This window comes from Protopterus annectens, chromosome 7.part0 (assembly GCF_019279795.1).
Source record: "Protopterus annectens isolate FY-2018-M chromosome 7.part0, PAN1.0, whole genome shotgun sequence".
NCBI classification, from domain to species: domain Eukaryota; kingdom Metazoa; phylum Chordata; order Ceratodontiformes; family Protopteridae; genus Protopterus; species Protopterus annectens.
In genome coordinates this window covers 630,590,593-630,613,269 of record NC_056739.1, presented here as the reverse complement: position 1 = coordinate 630,613,269, position 22,677 = coordinate 630,590,593, and the positions used below count along the sequence as shown (strand labels likewise).

At 42.6% G+C, this 22,677-nt stretch overlaps 1 protein-coding gene across 2 annotated transcripts in view; it reads left to right on the top strand.

The window, feature by feature from the left end:
- Window positions 1–22,677, top strand: part of TTC39B (tetratricopeptide repeat domain 39B) — a 1,202,733-nt gene that overhangs the window by 890,997 nt on the left and 289,059 nt on the right. The gene's annotated exons all lie outside the window — the stretch shown is intronic.

Below are 22,677 nucleotides of genomic sequence, written 5' to 3'. Positions count from 1 at the left end.
CAAAAGCAGTTCGCAAGTGCTGGTCGGCCGACTCCTGAGATTTTCAAAGACGAATTTCAGATCCGAAGTCTTCATTAAAGCTAAGTACCCTATTGGGGAAACTTTTTTCTTGCTCCAGACCGATGTCAGAAAAAGTTAACAATTGTATTTCTTGTGGGAAGCAAATACCTCATAAGGATTTTCATTCTTACTGTATTCCTTGCCTAGGCCCTGATCACGACGTTGCTAGCTGTCAGTTTTGTGCTAGACCAACGCACTATTAAGCGTCAATACGATTTTGCCTTTCATTATTTGGCTGAAGATTCAATTATATAATGCCGTCGGACCAGCTGATGACCGGAGTTTATAAAAAGCGCAAGGAAAAAGAAGAGGATAGGCATCCGAGGTCCAAAACCGATGACGAGGCTCCCACTAAGCCAGTCACCGGTTCTCAGTGAGGCGCTTTCGCAGCCCCTGACGCCCGCTACCTCAGAGCCACAGGCCGCTGCCGACTCCCACGTGGAGCCAGCTAGGCCTCTGGATACTCAAGGTATTGGACACTCAGAAACTATTTTGTCAGATGGGTCCGGAGCCGCTGAGCAGGCATCGGCTTCTGAGGGTGTTTTCAGACCTACACAGTCATATGTAAAGCCTACCTCAGCTTCCAAAGCAAAGACTAAAGCAGCTCTAAAGACAAAGAAACAAGTACAGCATTCTCCTGGACAGACTTCCATGCCTAAAAAACAGATGCTCAAAATGGCCGAAGTCCTAATTACCTTGATCAGGGGTTCCCATCCCCCTCCTGATAAGAGACCTAGGCAAGAGACAGAATATGAATCTTCAGATCAGGTTTCCATTTCCTGTGACTCCTCTTTTGAACAAGAATACTCTCTTCCTCCCTATGAGGATTCTGATGCTGAAGAATCTATCCCTTCAGCCACTCCTTCTGAGGATTTTTCTTTTGGGGAAACCCTGCATACCATGAAGGGAGCACTTCCACTGGGAGAGCCAAGACTACTCAGAATCAAAGAAAAGGCTTAGAGATTTTCTTTTACTACCTCAGCACAGGCCTCTTGTTATTCCCCCTGTGTTAGACATTGTAGATGTATTTTCAGAGTCTAGCCTTTCTCCTGACTCTCTACCCTCTGCCCCTGTTAAACTAGACAGATACTACAGGGTTCCAGATTCTCATAAATTTCTTTATAAAAACCCTGCTGATGACCCAGAAACTATTTCTCAGGGTCCCAAAGGGGTCAAGGCTTCTACTGCAAAAACCCTGTCCCTCTGACAGGGATTCAAGGGCACTAGACAGATGGGGGAAAAAGGTTTACACTTCTGCTACTTTGGCTGTGAGGGCTTTAAATTGTCAGTTTCATATGCTTAAATATCAGCAATACTTAATGTCACTGCTAAAACAGAAAATGTTGGCAAATTCTGATTGTGCGGAAAATAAGGAAATGCAGGATTTATTGCATGCAACTGAGCAAGTGGGAAAGCATACATTGCAATGTGGTTTTGATTCTCTGGAGGCCTCTTGCAGGGCCACAGTTACAGGTTCTGTCATTAGGAGGCATGCTTGTTTAAAGGAACAGAGTCTGCCTGAACATGTTAAAGCAAAATTACTAGATGCTCCATTACAGCATGCTACTTTATTTGGTGTTAAAGCAGAGGAGGTGTTGAAGAAAATGGAGGACAAAGCGAAATTTATGCAAACAGTAAAGGATTTCTTACAGGTACAGCCACCCAGATTTAGCAGGAACTGGCCTACAAAGAATTGGTCCTTTCCAGTGTCAGACAGGCCACAAATAGGCAGATACAGATGCCCCAGAGGCAGATCCCAGCCCTAGGACTCATACAGGCCTAAACAGTGGGGCGCTTCTACCTCCAAAAGCAGAGAAGACAAATCACAGCCATACAGGAAACCGTCCCAAATGACTTCCCTCTGCCAGCATCAAGCACTTCTCTTTTGGCAGCCCCCTTAGGGGGAAAACTAGCACTTTTTTCTCAAAATTGGCACATGGTCACCCAGGACAAATGGGTCTTGAATATAGTGTCCCAGGGCTACAGGTTCCACTTTCACACCCTGCCAAGGGCAAAAGGTATGCCATACCTGCCACACAATCAATGGGCAGAGGCACAAAAACAAGTTTTATCTCTCATGGACATGAGGGCCATTCAGTGAGTACCACAGCAAGAGCAGGGACAAGGATTTTACAAGACTTTTCTTGGTACCCAGAAAGGACAAAGCCTGGAGACCAATACTGGACCTGTCTATTCTAAATACATTTCTGGACATTCCAAAATTCAAAATGTTGACCTTGCAGCAGCTTCTGCCCATGCTGGGCAAGAAGGCTTGGCTTGTAACTTTGGACCTGAAAGAGACATACCTGCATGTACCAATCAGACCATCTTGCAGAAGATACCTCAGATTCATAGTTGGCTCAATGCACTACCAATTCTCTGCACTGCCCTTTGGCTTATCTACTGCGCCCAGGGTTTTCACAAAATGCCTGGCACCAGTAATTGCATTTTGCAGATGAAGAGGAATTCAAATATATCCTTACTTGGACGATTGTCTTATTCAAGCAGAGAGCAAGGACATTCTACTAAAGCATCTGGCATTTGTAAAAAGATTATTAATTTGCCTAGGGTACACAGTAAACGAAAAGAAATCAAAACTAGTACCCTCTCAAGAGATAATATTCCTGGGTGCAAGCTTAAATACAACTGCCCAGATGGCCTATCTCACGCCAGACAAAGACAACTGACTTCTTACTTCACAATGTTGGCAACAAAGACCCAGTTATCTGCAAGAAAAACTGTGCATGTTTTGGGCTTCATGGCATTCTGCATTCTGCTAATTCCATATGCCAGACTGCATATGAGGAAACTACAATGGTATCTAAAAAGTGTTTGGACTCAACATTGCCACAGACTGGAAACATTAATTACCCTCATTCCTTGCCTTCAACAGGAGTTTTGATGGTGGGCACAGGCCTGTCACCTCAACAAAGGGACAGCCATTCAACCTACCCACAGCCAGGCAATCCATAACAACAAATGCATCAGATTATGCCTGGGGGGCCCACATGGCAGAAAAATGTATTCAGGGCACATGGCCCACAAGCCAAATGCATCTTCATATCAATCAAAAAGAGATGCTAGCGGTTCAAAACGCCCTGACAGCTTTCAAGGATCTTCTTCATCCAGGACACAACTACTGATAAGGATGGACAATACTACAGTCATGTGGTACATAAACAAGCAGGGAGGCACACATTCCTACCCCCTCTGCAGACAAGCCATGACTTTGTGGGACATAGCATTGACTTATCAAGTGCACCTGCAAGCACAATTCCTGCCAGGAAAGAAAAATACTCTGGTAGACGAACTAAGCAGAAACATTATGAATCCCCATGAGTGGAAACTCGATCCACAAGTCTTCAGCATGATAACAAAGAAATGGGGATGCCCAGACATAGATCTTTTTGCCTCCCCTCACAACTGCCAACTACAGAGAATTCTGCACAAGGACTTATCACAAGCAAGCATGGAAAGTGGATGCTCTATCATTCAGCTGGAAAACCCTAACAGTATATGCTTTTCCTCCTCTGCCTCTCCTTCCCAAGGTACTCTTAAAGGTCAGACAAGAGAAGCCAAAAATGATTCTGATTCCCTAGACTGGCCCCACCAGCACTGGTACCCAATCCTAAAGAGCATGTCTCAAGGCCCAGCCTGGACATTACCTCTAATTCCTCACCTACTGACCCAACGAAACAATCAGATCCTGCACAGCCAACTCAGGACCCTAAATCTGATAGCATGGCGGATAATGTAGCCATTCAGAACAGACCTCTCTCTAATGCAGTGATGGATGTTATTTTGGAGGCCAGGAGGCCCAGTACCAAAAAATCTTATGCAGAAAAATGGAAGAGATTCTGTGCTTGGAACCAGGCGCAAGGAATTGACATGCTTGTACCAAATATTCCTCAGATTTTACAATACCTAACTGAGATGCTGGACAAAGGCATATCCTTCTCATCTTCTAAAGCTTTCAGAAAGACTGAGCAACTCTTAGTGGCATATGCTGCAGGATCACAAGGAAAGGCCATCTCAAAGCAGACTATTTTGAAATGCATAGGCCACTGCATTCGTTTCTGCTATTCACAACATGGCAAATCAGTGCCTAAGGGCATTAGGCCACATTCTACCAGAGCAGCAGCCACTTCAGCAGCCTTCCTCAGAGGAGTACCAACCAAAGACATTCTAGAGGCTGCAACTTGGAGTTCAGTGCACACTTTTACCAAGCAATACAGTTTACCTCTCTACTCTAAATCCAGAGCAGGCTTTGCCACTGCAGTTCTGCAGGGCCTTATAGCCTCTCCTAATCCTATTTAGACCCAGCCACCCAACCTCAGCTTTGGGATTCAACCCAACTGTAATGACTGCAGCAGTGAAACACGATGAACATAGTACAGTTGTGTACCTACCATAAATGTAGATGTTCGAGTGTATTCACTGTTACAGTCCAGGTTACCCACCCACCATCCCCCTTTTCTTTGCTGGGACTTATCTGTACTTCTCTGTCCTATACAACCTATGTGGTGTATTTGCTTGTAGATGAAGGAAATGTTTATTTTAGTGCATGCATATTTATTGGCATAATTTTTAGCCTACCAGTTTGGGGGCACCTGACATCTGGGGCAAGAAAAACTGAAGAAAATGGCGTCAGCTGCATCTTTTATATCCCTGGCGCACTGACGTCAGGGAAGAGGCGACAGCAACCGACGCCGACTGCGGGTAGCCTGCCAGCAGGATAACCCAAATGTAATGACTGCAACAGTGAATACAGTCTAACATCTACATTTATGGTAGGTACACAACTGTACTTTTTGACACCAGCCCCTAGACATTAAGCCATACCCAACCTTCCCACTAGAAAGTTAAAAAAATTAAAACTGTTATGCACATGCAGACACTAGCCACTAAAGTGTCTTCTCCTGCAGTAAAATCTAAAGAAATAGTGATTCAGACTCCTCCCCATGCCTGTACACAGCAAGAAAAGTCACAGACTATTACCTTGAACCATCTCAGAGATCCTTATTAGCCTGTTGCTGTCTCTAATCCAAACTCCCCACATGCCAATCTCCTAACTAACTTTGACTACATGACACTTGAGTAAACCATATTGGAACCTAAAATGAAAATATGGCTAGTTGTCTTTCCTATCCTCAAAGGTCAGGGGAGCTGGGAGAGTTTATTTCCATCTTATATTCTCTATTTTTCACTCCTGAACCTTCCAGCTCTCCACTCTCCAGGTTCAGTGCCTACCATACCAAACCCAAAGTTGTAACCACAAAGATCAGTTTCACTGGCACTGATAGCTGTCAGCCTAGCTTCTCCTTTTTTAAGGACAATCAAGCCAGTACCAGTGCCCTCCAAACTGTGTATTCGGTCTCTTTCTGAAACAGTATTCCTTGCCATTATTATGGATGGCACCATTCAATTTGTGGGGTTATACCTGGTGCTGATGCCACCAACTGCTTACATCCTGATATTGACAGCAGTTCATTTGTGGCCACATTACTTAATATTGGCAGACCACTACAGTTGTAAAGTAACTTTAAGCCACCATTAATCACAGACAGCATTGACACAACCTGCGTTGATGCATTCCTTGCAAATGACAGTGGGACTGCAAGTACTGGTGATGACGCAGTACACTGGACATCCCAGCATGACTTGCAGGCATGTTAAAGCATTAAAGGCTAGACTCAGACCAGTCAAAAAAGCCTGCAGCATCCCACTCTCCCTTTTAGGAAATTAAAGTTCCTACTTCTTGTCATATTTTCCAGAGCTCTCCCCAAAGAAGCAAAGAAAACATAAGCGAGGATGAACACACAAAACCCCCAGTCCTTGGACTCACCAGTCATGGATCTTAATGAGGAAGAGGGGACGGTTTCCCCAAGGTCCCCTCCAAGTAACCCAAGTTTTAAAGTATCTTCATATGATGTAGAAAAAGGGAGGCTGGCTCACAGAGTCCATTCCATCCCCCCAAGGGTGTTGCAGGATGAGCGAGAGTTTATCTTTCAATCTTTGTAGATTGTCAACCTGTACCCCCTCCCCATTGGTATCTTAAAAAGATACCACCAAATTACTGGAAAAGCTCAATCAGACTCAGCCACAGACTGCTGTGAGGAAAATTTAGTTTGTTTTTCCTTGTGCTGCTTTGTTGTATTTTGTATATTGTGGTGTATTTTCATTGCACTGTGTTTTAATCACATTCTGTTTTCCATTGCATATGTAAACTAGGAAAGAAACCAAAGCTGTGTCACAAAAAATTGATTTTCTCCACTCTCCCACCCTGCTGTTGTCCTGTTCTTAAACTCACTCTCTTTCTAGCCATCTGCTCCTTATGTTAATCTGAGCTCATAATTCATTCCCTCTTATCTTACATTGGTTATTGCCAGTAAGCAGCAAATTATCATATTTTGAAGTCACTCCCCTTAATTTATTTGCCCTTCTACTATATTCCACAGAGCCGGAATACTGAGTGCCCACATCCTTTCTGCTCCGTTTTGCTCTTTTAAATTGAGTGGCCTTCTGTTTAGACTCCTAAAGATCAAGCTACCCTCTTTCATATCTTCATAACTGCTTAGTGCAGACTGCATTGTTAGTACATCATCATCAGTCCCCTTTTTCCTATTTTCTACATGGGGTCAGGGTGTCATGTCAACTGTCGCCTTCTCTGTTGATTCATTGCCACTCTCCTAATTTCTTTGATAGTCACGCCTAACTGTTGCAGGTCTTCTATCTCTCAATCCATCCATATCTGGATCCCCTTGTTTCATCCTGGCTTCTTCCTATCTGTCCCAAATTATCTTCACCAGATTGTCTTCTGCTTTTCTGCACATGTGCCCAGCCCCCATAATCTGTTCTCTTTGTCATTCTCTGCAGCTGAAGCTACTTTGACTTCTGCTCTGATGTTCTCATTTCTTAGTCCCACAGTGTACATCTTATCATATGTCTCAGGATCTTCATCTCCATCACCCCTAGCTTCCTCAAATGTTCTGACTTTACTGCCCAGGTTTCTGTACCTTACTGAAGTACTGGTCACACCATTGTTTTGCACACCGCACTTTTCAGCTTCTTTGTCATTCTTCTGTCATACATTACCCCTGCCAAAATGTGTCATTTGGCTCAGCCCCTGTGATTCTAGCTTTAACCTCCATCATTCAGATTTCCCTTCTCCTCTGCCATCCTTCCCAGATACTTGAATCTGTTAACCTGTTCCACTGTTTTCCCTTTTGTCTTAATTTCCTCATTTGCTACCATTACAATTGTCTTATCTGTACTTAGTTTCATCCTACATGCCTTCAGTTTTGCATTCCATTCACTATCCTTTGCTGACGTTCTTGCTCAGAGTCTATCTGTAATGCCACATCATCTGCATACAGCATACTGTTTGCTGATATAGATCGTCATCAGTATGAACCACAGTGGGCTTAGAGCTGACCCTTAATGCACGCCCACTCCCATTGGAACCCCTTTGTAAGACTGAACATTGTATATGATTCACTGGATCCTTATACACAGTCTGCAGTAATTCTGCCAATGTTTCTGGGACTTTGAACCACCTTAGGACTGTCTAAATCAGTTTTCTTGGGACCTTGTCATATGCTTCCTATAAGTCTAAGGATGCCCACTTGGATCCTTTCCTTATCTCTAGCTTCATCTGAACTATCTTTCTCATTGGAAACATTGGGTCAGCTGTTTTGTATCCTGATCTGAATCCAAACTGCTCATCTCCCATCTTACTTTCTACTAATCTGGGTGTTTATCACCCTCTCCAGAACTTTCATGCAGTGTGACAGGAGTTTGATGCCTCTGTACTACCCACAGTTGTGGATATTCCCTTTGTTCTTGTACACTGGCACTAGTGTGCTTATTCTCCAGTCATCTTGAGTTGCACCTTTCTCTGCACAGGTTCATAGGTAAGAACTAGGCTAGCTCCCTTTGCAGGCCATTTAAAGCCTAGCCAGTTTCTCTGTTTGTGCTCAAAATAATCTGTTCCACTTGGTTATAGATTTGCTTTACCCATGCCATGGTTGACAATTATAATAAGAATAACCCATAATGAGAATAACTGGGATCATAGCATAGATAATCTAAGGGAACCATGCATGGGATAAAGCATCTAGGAGCTACCTCTGTCCACTAGTTGTACAGGGGGCATACCTGGGGTAGATTTTCTGTTTCCCATCCATAGATCTAAGTTGTCCTTGAATATGGACAGGGATGAACTTTGTTTTATGTGGATGGGGAATCTGTTCCACAGCAGTGGTGTTCTTTGCGAGATATACCTGTCCCTCCAAACCATTCTGTTAATGTTGCAGAAGAGGTTTAGATCCATAGACAGAGTCTTTCTAATGCCATTTGATGTACTTCCGTGCAGTAAATCCATCAGTAACAGGTCAGAGAATGCCTCATATACCAGACACAGGTCACCTCTTAGCTGGTAGGATGCAAACTATCGTCACAGGGCTTTGAGTCGGTCCATGTAGAACATGTAGTTTAGGCTTTGTATCCTTTTAGTAAATTATCTCTGTGGGAATTCCATTTGTTGTATGTGTTTGGACAGATGCATGCCAAAGGGGGTATTAATGATTGGCCTAATGAGGGCTGAGAAAACGGGGACAATGCCATCTCTAGTTCTAGATACAATCCCTCTGTTTATAAACTGTGCAATAAAAAATAGAGGGGTTTTCTTATGATAATAGACACATTAGTCCTTATAAATTAAATTCCAAAACAACTGGGTCAGCACGTACGGGCATGTTGTCAGTGTAGTAGTTTCCTGGGGTAGATTACTTCATGACTTCATACTGTTATGAATACCCTCAGGATCCATTTCTCCCCTATTTTGCCCAACATATTGGTCATATATACTGTGACCTCACATGAGCCTTCTGCTTTCCCTGACTTCATTTTCCTTAATGGTCTTCTCACTTTTCCCAGGGTGGCCTCTTCCTCTTTTATAATTGTAGGCTGTGCCTCCTGCAGTACAGCTTCTGTGGGATTTTCTTCCTTCTGAAGCTGCTGAAAGTATTCCTTCCATCTGCCGTTGATTTCCTGTGGACTGGTGAGCAGGTTGTTACTGGCATCCCTTGCAAAGGGTGTCTACTTTGTCTTTCTGTCTTTGCGTTGCAAACTGATAGTTTTTGTACCATCTACTGAGACACTTTCTAGAAGCTGGTAGAGTGCCTCTGATGAATTCTTCTTTGCTTTTGCAACTTTTCTCTTGATCTCTTTATTAGCCAACCAGTATTCCTTTTTTACATGGTCCATCTTTTCTATCTCCCACTTTTTCCTGTACTATTTCCTTCTTTCTTTTGATGACTTTGTGGACTTCTGCATTCTGCCACAAGCTTTCCTTATGTACCTTGCTTCCATCCTTGGGTTGGCTGCTTATCTCTGTTCTATAGTCCTCAACCATGCTGTTTTGTGGCACTGCCATTCTTCTTCAATTCCACCTGTTTGCTCTTCCTGAAGTGCTAGAACCCTGAGTAATTCCTTGAACTCTTGTCCTTTCTCTCCAGTCAACTTTCAGGTCTTCAGTCTGGTCTCTTTTGACCTTAGAGCCTTCTCTGGCCACTGCTTGCAGCTGATTGTGGCAACCAGTGGTTTATTCTGTGGGCCGACTGTTTTACTGGGGATGACTTTGCAATTGCTGATTCTACCCCAGTGCCCTTTCTTTACTACTAGGAAGTCTATCTGAATTCTGTGTTTGCCATTCTGTGGTCTTGTGTCTGTCTCTGTCCCTAAACTATGTGCTGGCCCCCATCAAGTCACTTGCCAGACAGAAGTCTAGAATGGTCTTCCCTTCTTTGTTTTAAGTACACATACCTGTGGACGAAAAGTCACCTTGAAAATCCAGTAGTAACTCAATCCTGGACACTCACTATAACACGACTTTACAACACAAATGCTTGACCTTCCATGTGTTAAAATTTATTAAAAGTCTGTTGACAATCGGATTAAGCGCTTTTGCCCACACACCATGGGCTTCATCAGAATTCTGTTAAGGAGTTTATTGGCCATCTGAACAATTCGAGTAACTATTTGAAATTTACATACAACTATAGTCAACAGGGGCTCCCCCTTTTTGGATACATTTATATCTCACACCAAGGATGGATTTAAATCTACCTTATATAGAAAGCCCACTTTTAGTAATAATTATTTGGGAATTTACTAGCTGCCACCCTTACTCACAAAAGAGAAGTATAATTAAAGGGCAATGCATAAGGGCGGCACAGATGACGTCAGTATATGAAGATATGACTAGAGAGTTGGAAAATATTGGTAAATATTTGCTGAAAGAGGATATCCCCCTAAATTAATTAAAAATGCTGTTAATTTTGTTAATGAACATTGGGGCACTAGATATCCACCAATATTGGGTACATGTTTATCTACAGTCCAGATAAATGAAAATGACACATTTAAGAGAACTTGCGTTGTTGAATATAATTCAAGCAGCACAGAGTATTAAGAACATTATTAGTAAAAACTGGAATATCTTGAAATGTGACAGAAATATATATAATTTAGTAGGAGATGCACCTACCTTTGTATACGGAACTGAGAAGAACTTGAAGAACAGATTTGAGAGCTAGTGCTATATACATATCTAGAGATGATGTACATAAGGGCACTAGAAAATGTAGAAAGTGTAGTTTGTCATGCAATATTGGAAATAGAGGAAATTACACTTGAAAATGTTAACAAAACATCTATAATTTTTAAAAAAGGAAACTGTCGTACCAAGCATGTAGTCTATTTAGCTAAATGTATTTCATGCCTTGCATTTTGTGGCTAAAACTAATGGATCATTAAAAAATAGGATATATGAACATCAATATGAAATAAGGAAATATAACACTAACAATGCTCTATATAGACATTTAGTAGCAAGCCCAGAGTGTAGGATGTTTAAATTTGCTATATTAGACACCTTAAAAATTGATCCTAGAGGTGGCAATTATAAAATACTACATTAGGAGAAGGAGGTAAGGTGGCAGTTGTTAGTAAATGCCACTAGTTTCCCTGGTATTAATGATACAAAATCTATAAAACCGGTCCTACAAGCAAGAGCTCTAATATATAACATTTAATTATAAACGGAAAATTTATAATGTGTAGTAATTGTGGATTTTTTATTAGGTATGTAGTACTGGTAAGGAATTGTAACGGATTTTTGTATGTGGGTTTAACAGCATTTACAGTGTTGTTTGTGTTACTGACACGTGACAATTTGGTTTTTATTCATTGGCTGACTTAGTATATAAATAGTGTGATTTTAATTGAGAAATCGGATTCTGATGAAGCCCACGGTGTGTGGGCGAAAGCACTTAATCTGATTGTCAACAGACTTTTAATAAACTTTTTTATTTAACACATGGAAGGTCGAGCATTTGTGTTGTAAATTCATGTTATAGTGACTTCCCTTCTTTGTTCCTGTTGCCCCACCCATGTGGACAAAAGTAGTCCTGTGATCCTGTTCTGTCTGTCCTTATATGTAAATTCAGGTCATCTGTTATCAACACTAATTCATGGTATCCTACTTTTGTCTATTGGATCCATCAGTTGCTGTCGGAATACACTCTCCCTCACTATCACAGCCCTGCTGTGAGGCATTGGTTAAGATTATGAGTAGTACATTATCCTTACACTGCAGTCTGACTGCCATGAGTGTATCACTAATTCTGATGACATCCCTCACTGTCTTCTGAATCCTCATCCTCATCAGAATTCCCACACAATTTCTAGTTTGTCCTACTCCTCCTCCTGTGTAGTAGATGCTGGAACCCAAGCCAGGTAGCTTTGCTGTACTGTCCTTTCATTTTGTCTCCTAAAAACATAGGATGTCCAGCCTTCTGCTTACCATCACATCATCCATTTCCAAGCCTCATCCTGTCAGTGAACGTACATTGAGTGTAGCAATTCTTAGTTCATGTTTAGCAATTTGATTGGTTTTATGTCCAGCTTTCAATCCACAGAGCTATCCCAGGTAACCCAAGCTGGGCAACCTGACACTGAGCCACCAGTAGCGCTTTGGCCAAGAGTTGCTGGGCTTTATGGTGGACGCACACTGCAATGTAGGGACACATACACCCCACCCCTTGTTAGCATGAATCCCTGACATAGGTTGGAGTAGACTGGTCCTTAAAAACTTATCACTGTCCAATACCCATGTCCATTTGCTGACAAAACATGACAGTCACCTAGAGCCAGTTTTTACACTGTCTAGTGTCTAGCCTTGACATGGTGCACAGCCTGTGATCCATGTTCTCCTGTCTTAAGGATACTACACATGACAGATGATGCCCAAAGTGGTTGGTCTATGCAACTTTACCCCTATAGGGCACCAGCTAGAGTCTGTGCTGCTGCCCACAACTCCATTTTCATGTGGAAACACTCCACATGTTTTTTTTGGATGGGGAGGACTGTCTGCCTTCCTAAACCCATACTGGCAATGACTTTCATTTTGGTAGGAGACAAAATGAATGAGCAGTACAGCAAAGCTTACCTGGCTTGGGGTCCAGAGTATACTAAACAGCAGAAGAAGGGCAAACTAGAAATGGTGAGGGAATTCTGATGAGGGTGAGGATTCAGAAGACAGTGAGGGATGTCATCAGAGGTCAGAATCAAACTTATACCTTGCGAATGGGAGGCAAAGACCTTAACCATTATGTGAAATGGTCTCTCTTAACTGCAGTTCTTAGTACCTTAACCCATTTTAACATCTTACTTTTAACATCTGTGACATCTAGTGACAAGTTTATCAATCACTGGAGAAGCCTATGTTCTGCTTCTCAGTAATCATATTTTAATTAATGCTTCAGTTTTGCTCCTAATTAGAGAAAAAACAGAAGGGCATTATTTCATAAGATTTCCTAGAGAATACTAATCCGTAGAAAACCTGGTAACTGCTTCTTAGGAGCCAGCTTTGCTTTAGTGCTATTGTCTTTTTCTTGGTGAGAGAAAAGATCATCATTGAAATCCTGACTGTCTGATTGGACAGTGTGTGTGTGTGTGTGTGTGTGTGTGTGTGTGTGTGTGTGTGTGTGTGTGTGTGTGTGTGTGTGTGTGTGTGTGTGTGTGTGTGTGTGGCATTTACTGATTGGTTTGATTGTTATCCAAGGCATCTACAAGGAGAAGGCTGCAACAAGCCTACATTCCCCTACAACATCTGGGATAGGAGTGCTGATCACTAAGAGCCTGTTACCTGCTTCTAATCTTGGGATTAGTGTTACTGTTTTGCTTCTAGTGAGAGAAGAAGCAAAGGGACATTGATTCCCATCTGTGTGAGGCCATGGTGACCCCAGCTTTAGTAGTAGCCAGGTAATAGACAATAGGTGTATCACCACTATTCATCATTCCCAACAAACCATATTCTGTCTTTTCAGTAAGTACATCTAGATTAGCTACTAAACAAAAATAAAAACAAGGTAGAGTCCCTCCAAGGCAGAATAATGAACCCCATGTAAAGCCAAATACTGTTTAATAGGTGAGCACTTTCATGGTTAACAGACGCTTCATCAGACAACACAGCGACAAAATTCTAAAGCTCTCATACGATACATTGACCAATAAGAAACTCCTCTCAATTACCAAAATTCAATTAAGACAAGAAAACTTTTTAAAGTAAAACATACATTTAAAATCAATGCTTCAATGATCTCCGATGTAGAAATGGCTTAAGTGAGACCATGTCATTGATATCAGGAAAAGTATCAGCTTAAAAAACAAAATCCATTTTTGCTCACATGCTTCCGTTTTTTTTTTCCTTATGTCCCCTCCTCTACAGTCTTCTGTTATTATTTCTAGGACAAAAAACCTAAACTGATGCTGTTCGCTATTTAACTCAACATGCTTTACCAGGGCACTAGTGCTTTTATTATTCCTAATATCCCTTATGTGTTCGAGTACCCGCTCTCTAAGTGAGCGATTAGTTTTGTCCACATTGTAAGCACCGCACAGAGCACAAAAGGTATAATACACTATATTCCTGGTGCTGCAGTCAGCATAGAAGGGTAAATGTACATAACAGCCACGTGTGGGGTGCAGAAAACTAGATCCAGTGGAAATAAATCTACAGGCTGCACAGTGACTGCATGGAAAAGTCCCTGCTTTCTGTGTCTCTACCTGGTTCCCGATCCTTTTTATAAAATAACTGTCTCTCGATTGACATATTATTTTTAAAAGCAAAACTCTGTCTATCTGTTACTATGTCCCTAAGCTCATTATTCACATAAAGGATATTTCAGTTTCTCTTAATAATGTTGCCAAATATATTCACATCACTAGAGAGAGTCAAAGGAAACCTAACCTTTCTCCCATTTACATGTTTTTGGGGGGGTCTACACAGGAGTCAGGACTTCAGAAAAAAATGGTCTACTTATTGTACCTCTCTCTTTAAGAGCAGACTGTATGCATTCATCAGTTTCTTTCTCCTTGTAACCTCTGTTCAAGACGTCCACCTTAAATTTGCTAAAAGTATCAGCCCTTTGTCCTCATTATGAAGCCTCATCATCCTTAAGAACTGCCCAGTAAGGACATTCCTGGAGATGTGATGAGGGTGCATATTCTGTCCATGCAACAAAATATTTTTTCTATTTTCTATAAAGACCCGTTTTAAAAACACCCAAAGCAGATCTATGGACTTTAACATCCAAAAAACAAATCTCTTGCATAGAATAAACATATGAAAACTTCAAAAAAGTGGTAGTGGTATGGAGATAATGTATGAAAGTAAGTAAACTTCCTTCATCTCTCTCCCAAAGCAGGAAGACATCATCCACAAACTGCTTATAGGATAATGGATGAAGTATTAGTAAAAACTCTCTAGTCTCCCATTTTGCTAATGCAAGGTTGGCGTACCCATAGCCACACCGACCTTCTGGAGATAATACTCTTTGCCAAAAATAAAAACATTATTTTCTAAAATAATCTCAGGGTAGAGGGTAGTGTGACAGCAGTGAGGTCTGCGGTGGGAGTGACAGATGCGTTTAAGGTGGAGGTGGGATTACATCAAGGATCAGCTCTGAGCCCTTTCTTATTTGCAGTGGTGATGGACAGGTTGACAGGTGAGATCAGACAGGAGTCCCCATGGACTATGATGTTTGCAGATGACATTGTGATCTGTAGTGAGAGTAGGGAACAGGTGGAGGAGACCCTGGAGAGATGGATATATGCTCTAGAGAGAAGAGGAATGAAGGTCAGCAGGACTAAGACAGAATATATGTGTGTGAATGAGAGGGAGGATAGAGGAATGTTGAGAATGCAAGGAGTAGAGGTGGCGAAGGTGGATGAGTTAAATACTTGGGATCAATAGTTCAGAGTAATAGTGAGTGTGGAAGAGAGATGAAGAAGAGAGTACAGGCCAGATGGATTGGGTGGAGAAGAGTTTCAGGAGTGATTTGTGACAGACAAGCATCAGTAAGAGGGAAAGGGAAGGTCTACAAGAGGGTAGTGAGACCAGCATTGTTATATGGGTTGGAGACAGTGGCATTGACAAAAAGGCAGGAGTTAAGAGCTGGATGTGGCAGAGTTAAAGATGTTAATATTTGCACTGGGTATGACGAGGGTGGACAGGATTAGTAATAAGTATATTAGAGGGTCAGCCTAGGTTGGAAGGTTCGGAGACAAAGCCAGAGAGGCACAATTACGTTGGTTTGGACATGTGCTGAGGAGGGATGCTGAGTATATTGGGAAAAAGATGCTAAGGATGAAGCTACCAGAAAACAGGAAAAGAGGAAGGCCTAAGATAATGTTTATGGATGTGGTGAGAGAGGACATGCAGGTGGTTGGTGTGACAGAGCAAGATGTAGAGGACAGGAAGAAATGGAAACAGATGATCCGCTGTGGCAACCCCTAACGGGAGCAGCCGAAAGAAGAAGATGAATCTCAATCAATCCACATATCAAATTAACTTTGTCACTGGAGTGATGCTTACCTTTCAACAACAATTCTCTAATGTTCTCTATCCCCCAATCATTGGGGATAACTGTAAACAATGATCCTATATCTAGTGTTACTAAAAACACCTCCTTCCCAGGATCTAAACCTCTCGTCCCTCTGTATAGATCTTGCAGAAAATTCTTCATTACTCTCAATATAGTAGTTTCTTCATCTACTATAGGATACAGCATCTTCTCAACAAAGATCAACAAGGGTTCAGTGACCCACCCTCTCCCAGAAACTATGGGATGCATGGGTGGGTTAACCAAGGTCTAATGAACTTTCGGTAGTCCATAGATCATGGGAATAGTAGGGGATTCTACACTAAAATACTTAAACAAGGGCTTCAGGCGAGTTATTTTACATTGAGGGTTCATGGTCTGCACTCTTGTGGGAGGAGAGGCTGGACTCTGCCCTTCTGAGCTGGGAATTTCTGGTTAAAGGCTTATAGTGCCTGCATATTTGAACTGTTTCTTACTAAATTGGCACACCTTGTTTGCTGTAGCATAGACTAGATCCAGGCCTGCTGAATCTAGCATTGTTTCTATAACTTGAGCACTAATCCAGGCATTCTTTAAAGTATTCAATTGTATGTATTACTGCTTGGTACTAACTTGATTAAAGTGTAGCTATCATTCTAAGTCTTTTGGATTAGGCACTTGGGCTTCAGACCAGTTGTTTTACATTAGGAAGGTTTGTGGCCTGCACTGTGGTGGCAGGACAGGTAGCTTACATCCTTCTAAGTTGGGAACTGCTGATTGAGGGCTCAGTGTCTGTTATTCTAAAAGTGTATTAATTCTGGTTTAAGCACTTGGGCTTCAGGCCAGTTATTTTACATTAAGAGGGTTCGTGGTCTGCATTCTTGTGGGAGGAGAGGCTGGACTCTGCCCTTCTGAGCTGGGAATTTCTGGTTAGGCTTATAGTGCCTGCATATTTGAACTGTTTCTTACTGAAATTGGTACACCTTGTTTGCTGTAGCATAGACTAGATCCAGGCCTGCTGAATCTAGCTTTGTTTGTATGCTTGTTTGCTTGTTATTTCCCTGAAATGCTAATTCCACGTAAAACACGGCTTTTCAGCGCTTCTGTGGATCCCTAGTGATATCTGCATTGCTTACTGTACTTATTTCCTTGTTTCACTTGAATGAAAGTTACTGTTTGTCAATTTTGCATTTAAGTTGCCTGTAGCACATTGCATTTAAGTTACCTGGCACTTGCTCACTGAAGCAATTATATAAGTCAGCACTAAAATATTAAAAGCACTACACCCTCACAAACTCCCCTTGAGTACCTTGTTCCCCATTGGCCCTTTTTTTTCAATTATAAAGGAATTCCCAATACTATTCTAGCATGTCCAAAGGTCAGTTGTGAATCTCCTCTCCGGTCCAGCTGGTGAATCTGGGAATCTTGAGGCAGTGTTACACCTGCCTCATGTACACAGACAACCCTCTCCTCCTCCCAACAAATTCCAACACATGTGAGAGATGCAACCATATAGCCAAACTGGAGGCTAAGCTCTCTCAACTCAGTACTGGAGTAACCAGTCAGGAGGAGAAAGAAACCACACTCACTACAATTCCAGTCTCACATAGACCTACCACAACAGCAAACCAAACACATAAACACACAAAAACATACTCGGAGGCTCTAAATAAAAATCTGCCTAAGCAGCAGAGACCTCCAAAGCAGACACCCAAGCAACCACTACCCCAAAACAAAACACGTGCGACACATAGCCCACAAATCCAGTGTGCCGAACAGTCACAGCCCTTAAGGCTAAACAACACACCTGATACACTTGTAATAGGTGACTATCATCAGGCACACTGACGTCCCGCTCACCAGGCTGAAAAAGGAGAAGGTCACGGTGAGCTGCCTGTCGGACGCTAGGATCCACCACATAACCCAAGCACTCAGGTCACTCCAAGGCAAGTACAAATATGACTCGGTCATTGTCCATGCTGGTGTGAATGACCTGAAACGTACCTCCCTGGATTACATGAAAAGAGACATAGAGGGGCTCTCTGAGCATGTAGCCCAGGCCGTTATGACCCTGACCTTGAGTAGCATCTTACCTTCACCAAGAATGATGCCACAATATAAAGACAAGATGATCAATTTTAACAATTGGTTTAAGTATTTGTGTCCTTCAAAGGGGATCCAATGCCTGTCAGCCTGGGATGACATGCTCGACAAGCCACGATGCTTCGCTAGGGACGGCTTGCACCTATCATCCCTGGGCTTTCGGATATTGGCAAAGGCTCTTGCTACCCCCATAGTGCCTTTTTAGGCAAGGCTCAAAAGACAAACCCACCTCCATAGGTATCACAAGGGATAAGAAACTAAGAGTAATGCTACTCAATGCCAGAAGTCTAAACCTCAAGATGCATGCACTCGAAACTCTCCTTAGCATGGAGGACATCGATATCTGTGCAGTAACAGAAACCTGGTTCAAGGCTCCCGAGAGCAACCCAGCACTGCCAGGTTATACCTCATACCATGCTTTTCGGCCCCAAAACCTGGACCGAACCATAAAAGGAGGGGGAGTATCAATGTTCATCAAAGATACCCACACTTCTAGGTTGGTGGCACAGCACGAAGCATCAGAGACTATCCATGTGCAACTAAAAGTGGGTAAAACTGCCTTCCAGTTTATAGCCTGCTACAGACCACCCTCCCAAACCCAGGAACTCCACTCGGCTTTCCTGAGAACACTGGAAAATATGAAGGTCTCTCCAAACACCATTATATTGGGTGACTTCAACTACCCAAACATAGACTGGGAGCATTACTCTAGCTCCAACACCCTAGCCCAAAGGTTCCTAGAATTTATAAACTCAAATGCTATGGAACAACTTGCTACCACTCCCACAAGGGGGAAACATACTGGACCTGATCATCACCAACATGGGGACTCTATGCTCCAGACCAGAAGTGTATCCCTCACTGGTAAGATCAGACCATAAACTAATCTCACTGGATATTCACATCCCGACCCCACCCCTGCCCAGAAAACCACAGTGAAAAACTTCTCTAAAGCAAATTTCACACTCCTCAAAACCGAGGTGGATTCCTTCAAAGCCCCCGGGCCTGTGGAAAATACGGCCCAGACCACAGAATCCTTTATAAACGCATTCTATGAACACCTTCAGGAATGCATGGATCATGCAATCCCAAATAAAACCAAGACCCAATTCTCCAAAGGCAGACGTCCTGTCTGGTGGACCCCAGCCATAAACAAACTATACAATAGAAGGAGGAAGCTACTACATGATAGAGCAAAATCCTAAAAAGGGAAAGCTTCTCTGATCAGTATTAGCAAAAAACTACGGGCACTCATAAAATCATCTGCCAGCTTCGAGAAAAACATTGCACAGGACACTGAGGATAATCACAAGGCTTTCTTTAGTTATGTTAGGAACCTGGGTGGGAATTCCCAGATATGCTCAGAATTAGTCCAAAATGACAAAAAATACACCGAACCCACAGACATTGCCAACATCCTAGCTGACAGGTTCAGCGCAAACTCCCCACCAAAGGGCAAATATCTATCCCAGCAGAGTGCTGCCCCCCTGATATCTCAGATGCTCAGGTAAGAGCCGCCCTCTCCAAAGCAAAAAACACAGCATCAATGGGACCAGACGGTGTCCTGGGCTGCATCCTACATGAACTCCAAGAAGAGCTAAACCCAAACATAAAACTACTGTTCAATCTCAGCCTTACTACAGGATATGTACCCAAAGAGTGGCGTACAGCTATGGTGGTCCCTCTCCACAAAGGTGGTGCCTCAACGGATCCTGGAAACTATCGCCCCATAAGCCTGACTAGTTTGGTCTGCAAAGCTATGGAAAGGATCATCATGGACCTTATAAATAGACACTGGATCCTACCCAGTTCGGCTTTGTTAAGGGCAGGATCCTGCCTCTTAAACCTGGTCGATTTCTTTGAAACAGTCACCAAGGCCATTGACGAGGGGAAGATGGCCCACACAGCCTACCTGGACCTCGCAAAAGCCTTCGATACAATACCCCACACGGGCATTATAGATAAGCTCACCAGCTTAAATATAAACCCCTATGTCACTAGATGGGTTGCAAACTGGCTCAAGGACAGAACCCACATGGTTAGAATTGCTGGAGCCATGTCAGACTCCAAACCAGTTACAAGTGGCATCCCACAAGGCTCAGTCCTGGGACCTCTCTTGTTCGGTATATATTTCTCAGAGGTACAGGCCAACACGGAAGGACTGTGGCTGACCAAGTTCGCAGATGACTGCAAACTGGGTGCTATAATCGACTCTCCAGCCGACACAAGCATCCTCCAAAAGAGCCTCATAGATTCAGACAACTGGTGCCAGAGCCTTGGCCTCAAGCTAAACGCCAAAAAGTGTATAGTCATCCCCCTTGGCAAAAACAAAGTGCCCACAAATTACCACATAAGTGGTAATCCATTAAGTATGGAGGAAGTAATTAGGGACCTGGGGACCCAAGTTGATAGCAATCTCTCATTTGACAACCACGTGGCCAAAGTGGTTAGAAAAACATTTTATATAACCCACCTAATCATGAAGGGATTCACATCTAGATCAGGGGAGGTCATTGTGCCTCTTTACTCATCCCTCATCAGGCCCATAATTGAGTACAATGCCCCTTTTGGGATGTACCTTACCAGACACCTGCAGCAACTGGAAAGACCCCAAAAGTACCTCACCAAGAGGATCAAAGGGCTCAAACAGATGCCATATGCTGCCCAGTTAAAGAAACTCCAGCTCTACTCAGTGGCATACCGCCTGCTCAGAGGCAATCTGTGCCTGATGTTTAAAGCCATGTCCAACCCGGAATTAATGAACATGCTGCACCTCAGAAAATCCAAATCCCATCAAGCTACGTGCTTTTGAGAGACTTGAAACTCAGCACTGAAATAAATAGGACATGCTGGAGGGACAGATTCATAACCCAGAGGCTCCCTTCACTCTGGAATAAAATCCCAGTTCAGGTTAGGCAGATTCCCTCATTGACTCTCTTTAAGAGGAATCTTGATGAGTGGATGGGAGATCATAGGTTTACCCCGGGTATCACTTCTGTCTCACTGTTAGACAGAGGCACAGTATACTAACCTCAAAAAAGGGCATAGCAAAATTAATTTAAAATGGGTGGCAAAAGCCAAACACACTCAGGCTAGGCTTATAAATGCCCTAGGGCAGATAGCCTAGTATGAACCTATGAACCTAAGTCCTCTGTTATAACCCCAGTGATTAGCAGATCAAACACCAAAAACAACACTTTCTCTATTAGCGCTCTGACCACACTGCTATTGATAATAACAAAGGTAGTTTGGTCACTAAGTAAATCAACCATATTCCTACAATACATGTCCTTATCAAGGAGTGCAATCCCTCCCCCTTTATCTACTGGATGAAATTCAACAGTTCTAATAATCTTCAATTCAGCAAGTGCTTCATGTTCAGCTTTACTAAGGTTAAAATATGTACATTTGCTCTTTCCTTTAAAGCAACTCCTAATTTCATCTTCGCATACATTACAAAAAGCCTCTACTGTCGGGTGAACTTTAGGTACATAAGTGCTAGGTTTCCTGAAAGGAAAATAGCTACAAGATGTCCCTACTTTAGAAAAATCAATACGCAGTGTTAAATCTCTGGCAAACATTTTTAAATTCTGTAGCACGTCTAGCATGTCCAACTTCCTAGAAGCAATGAATGAGAGGCCCTTATTTAATACTGAGTACTGTGCTTCAATCAATTGTAAACTAGAAAGGTTAATCACTAAGTCATTCTTACTGTGCTGCAAGTGTTTCTGTACACCACCCAATTCTCTGTTTGTTGAAGTTGACGAATGCAACCTCTCCTCCCTCTGTTCTGCGACGGACCGTTCCGTTGTTCCTGTCTTATGGGCAGAGGCTCTGGCAATGGAAAAAGGTTGTGTCCTTTAAAATGGGGCCCAGTGGTCATATTCATGGATGCCTCTAATGAGCCTGAGCCAGCAGACTTTAATATCGCAAGTGGAAGGACTAGTTGAAGCCCTAGAATCACCTGTAGCCATTGATACAGGCATGTTAGAAGAAATAGTAGCTCGCAGTGCTGATGTCACCTATTGAGCTGTCCTTCCATCTACAGTGTCTCCCATAATAGGCCCACCTCCAGGCATTGTGGCTTGATTGAGAGCTTCTGACGCCATGTCATGGGTGGTACTCATATCAACACGTCTTCTTTCAATAGGCTGATCAACAGATACAACATCATGATTGGTAGACTGCCTCGACCAGGCAAAAACAGCACCAGCTCTGAAATCATTAATGTCCCTTTGCAATGTCTTAGTTTTAGTCACTTGCAGTCTCTTTTCATACGCTGCCAAATTATCATACAGTTTATCAAGGTTATCCTGTATGACATCCATTGAAAAACAAGTTATTTCAGTCTGTAACTCTCTGATCTCCTCAAGTAAATTTTTTTCTTGAGGTAGAAAAAAGTCTATAAGCAAATGGTTGTGATCATAGCTAAGTCTCATATTAAAATTTTGCCATTGTTTTAACAACTCAGGGAATGTATCCCCGTAAGTAGGCATACTGAGTATGCGAAGACCTCTTGGTATCACTTTATGGTGTAATTCAGCTTCCATGTGAAGCTTTTGCCATTGTAAAAGTTTGTACTTGTAAA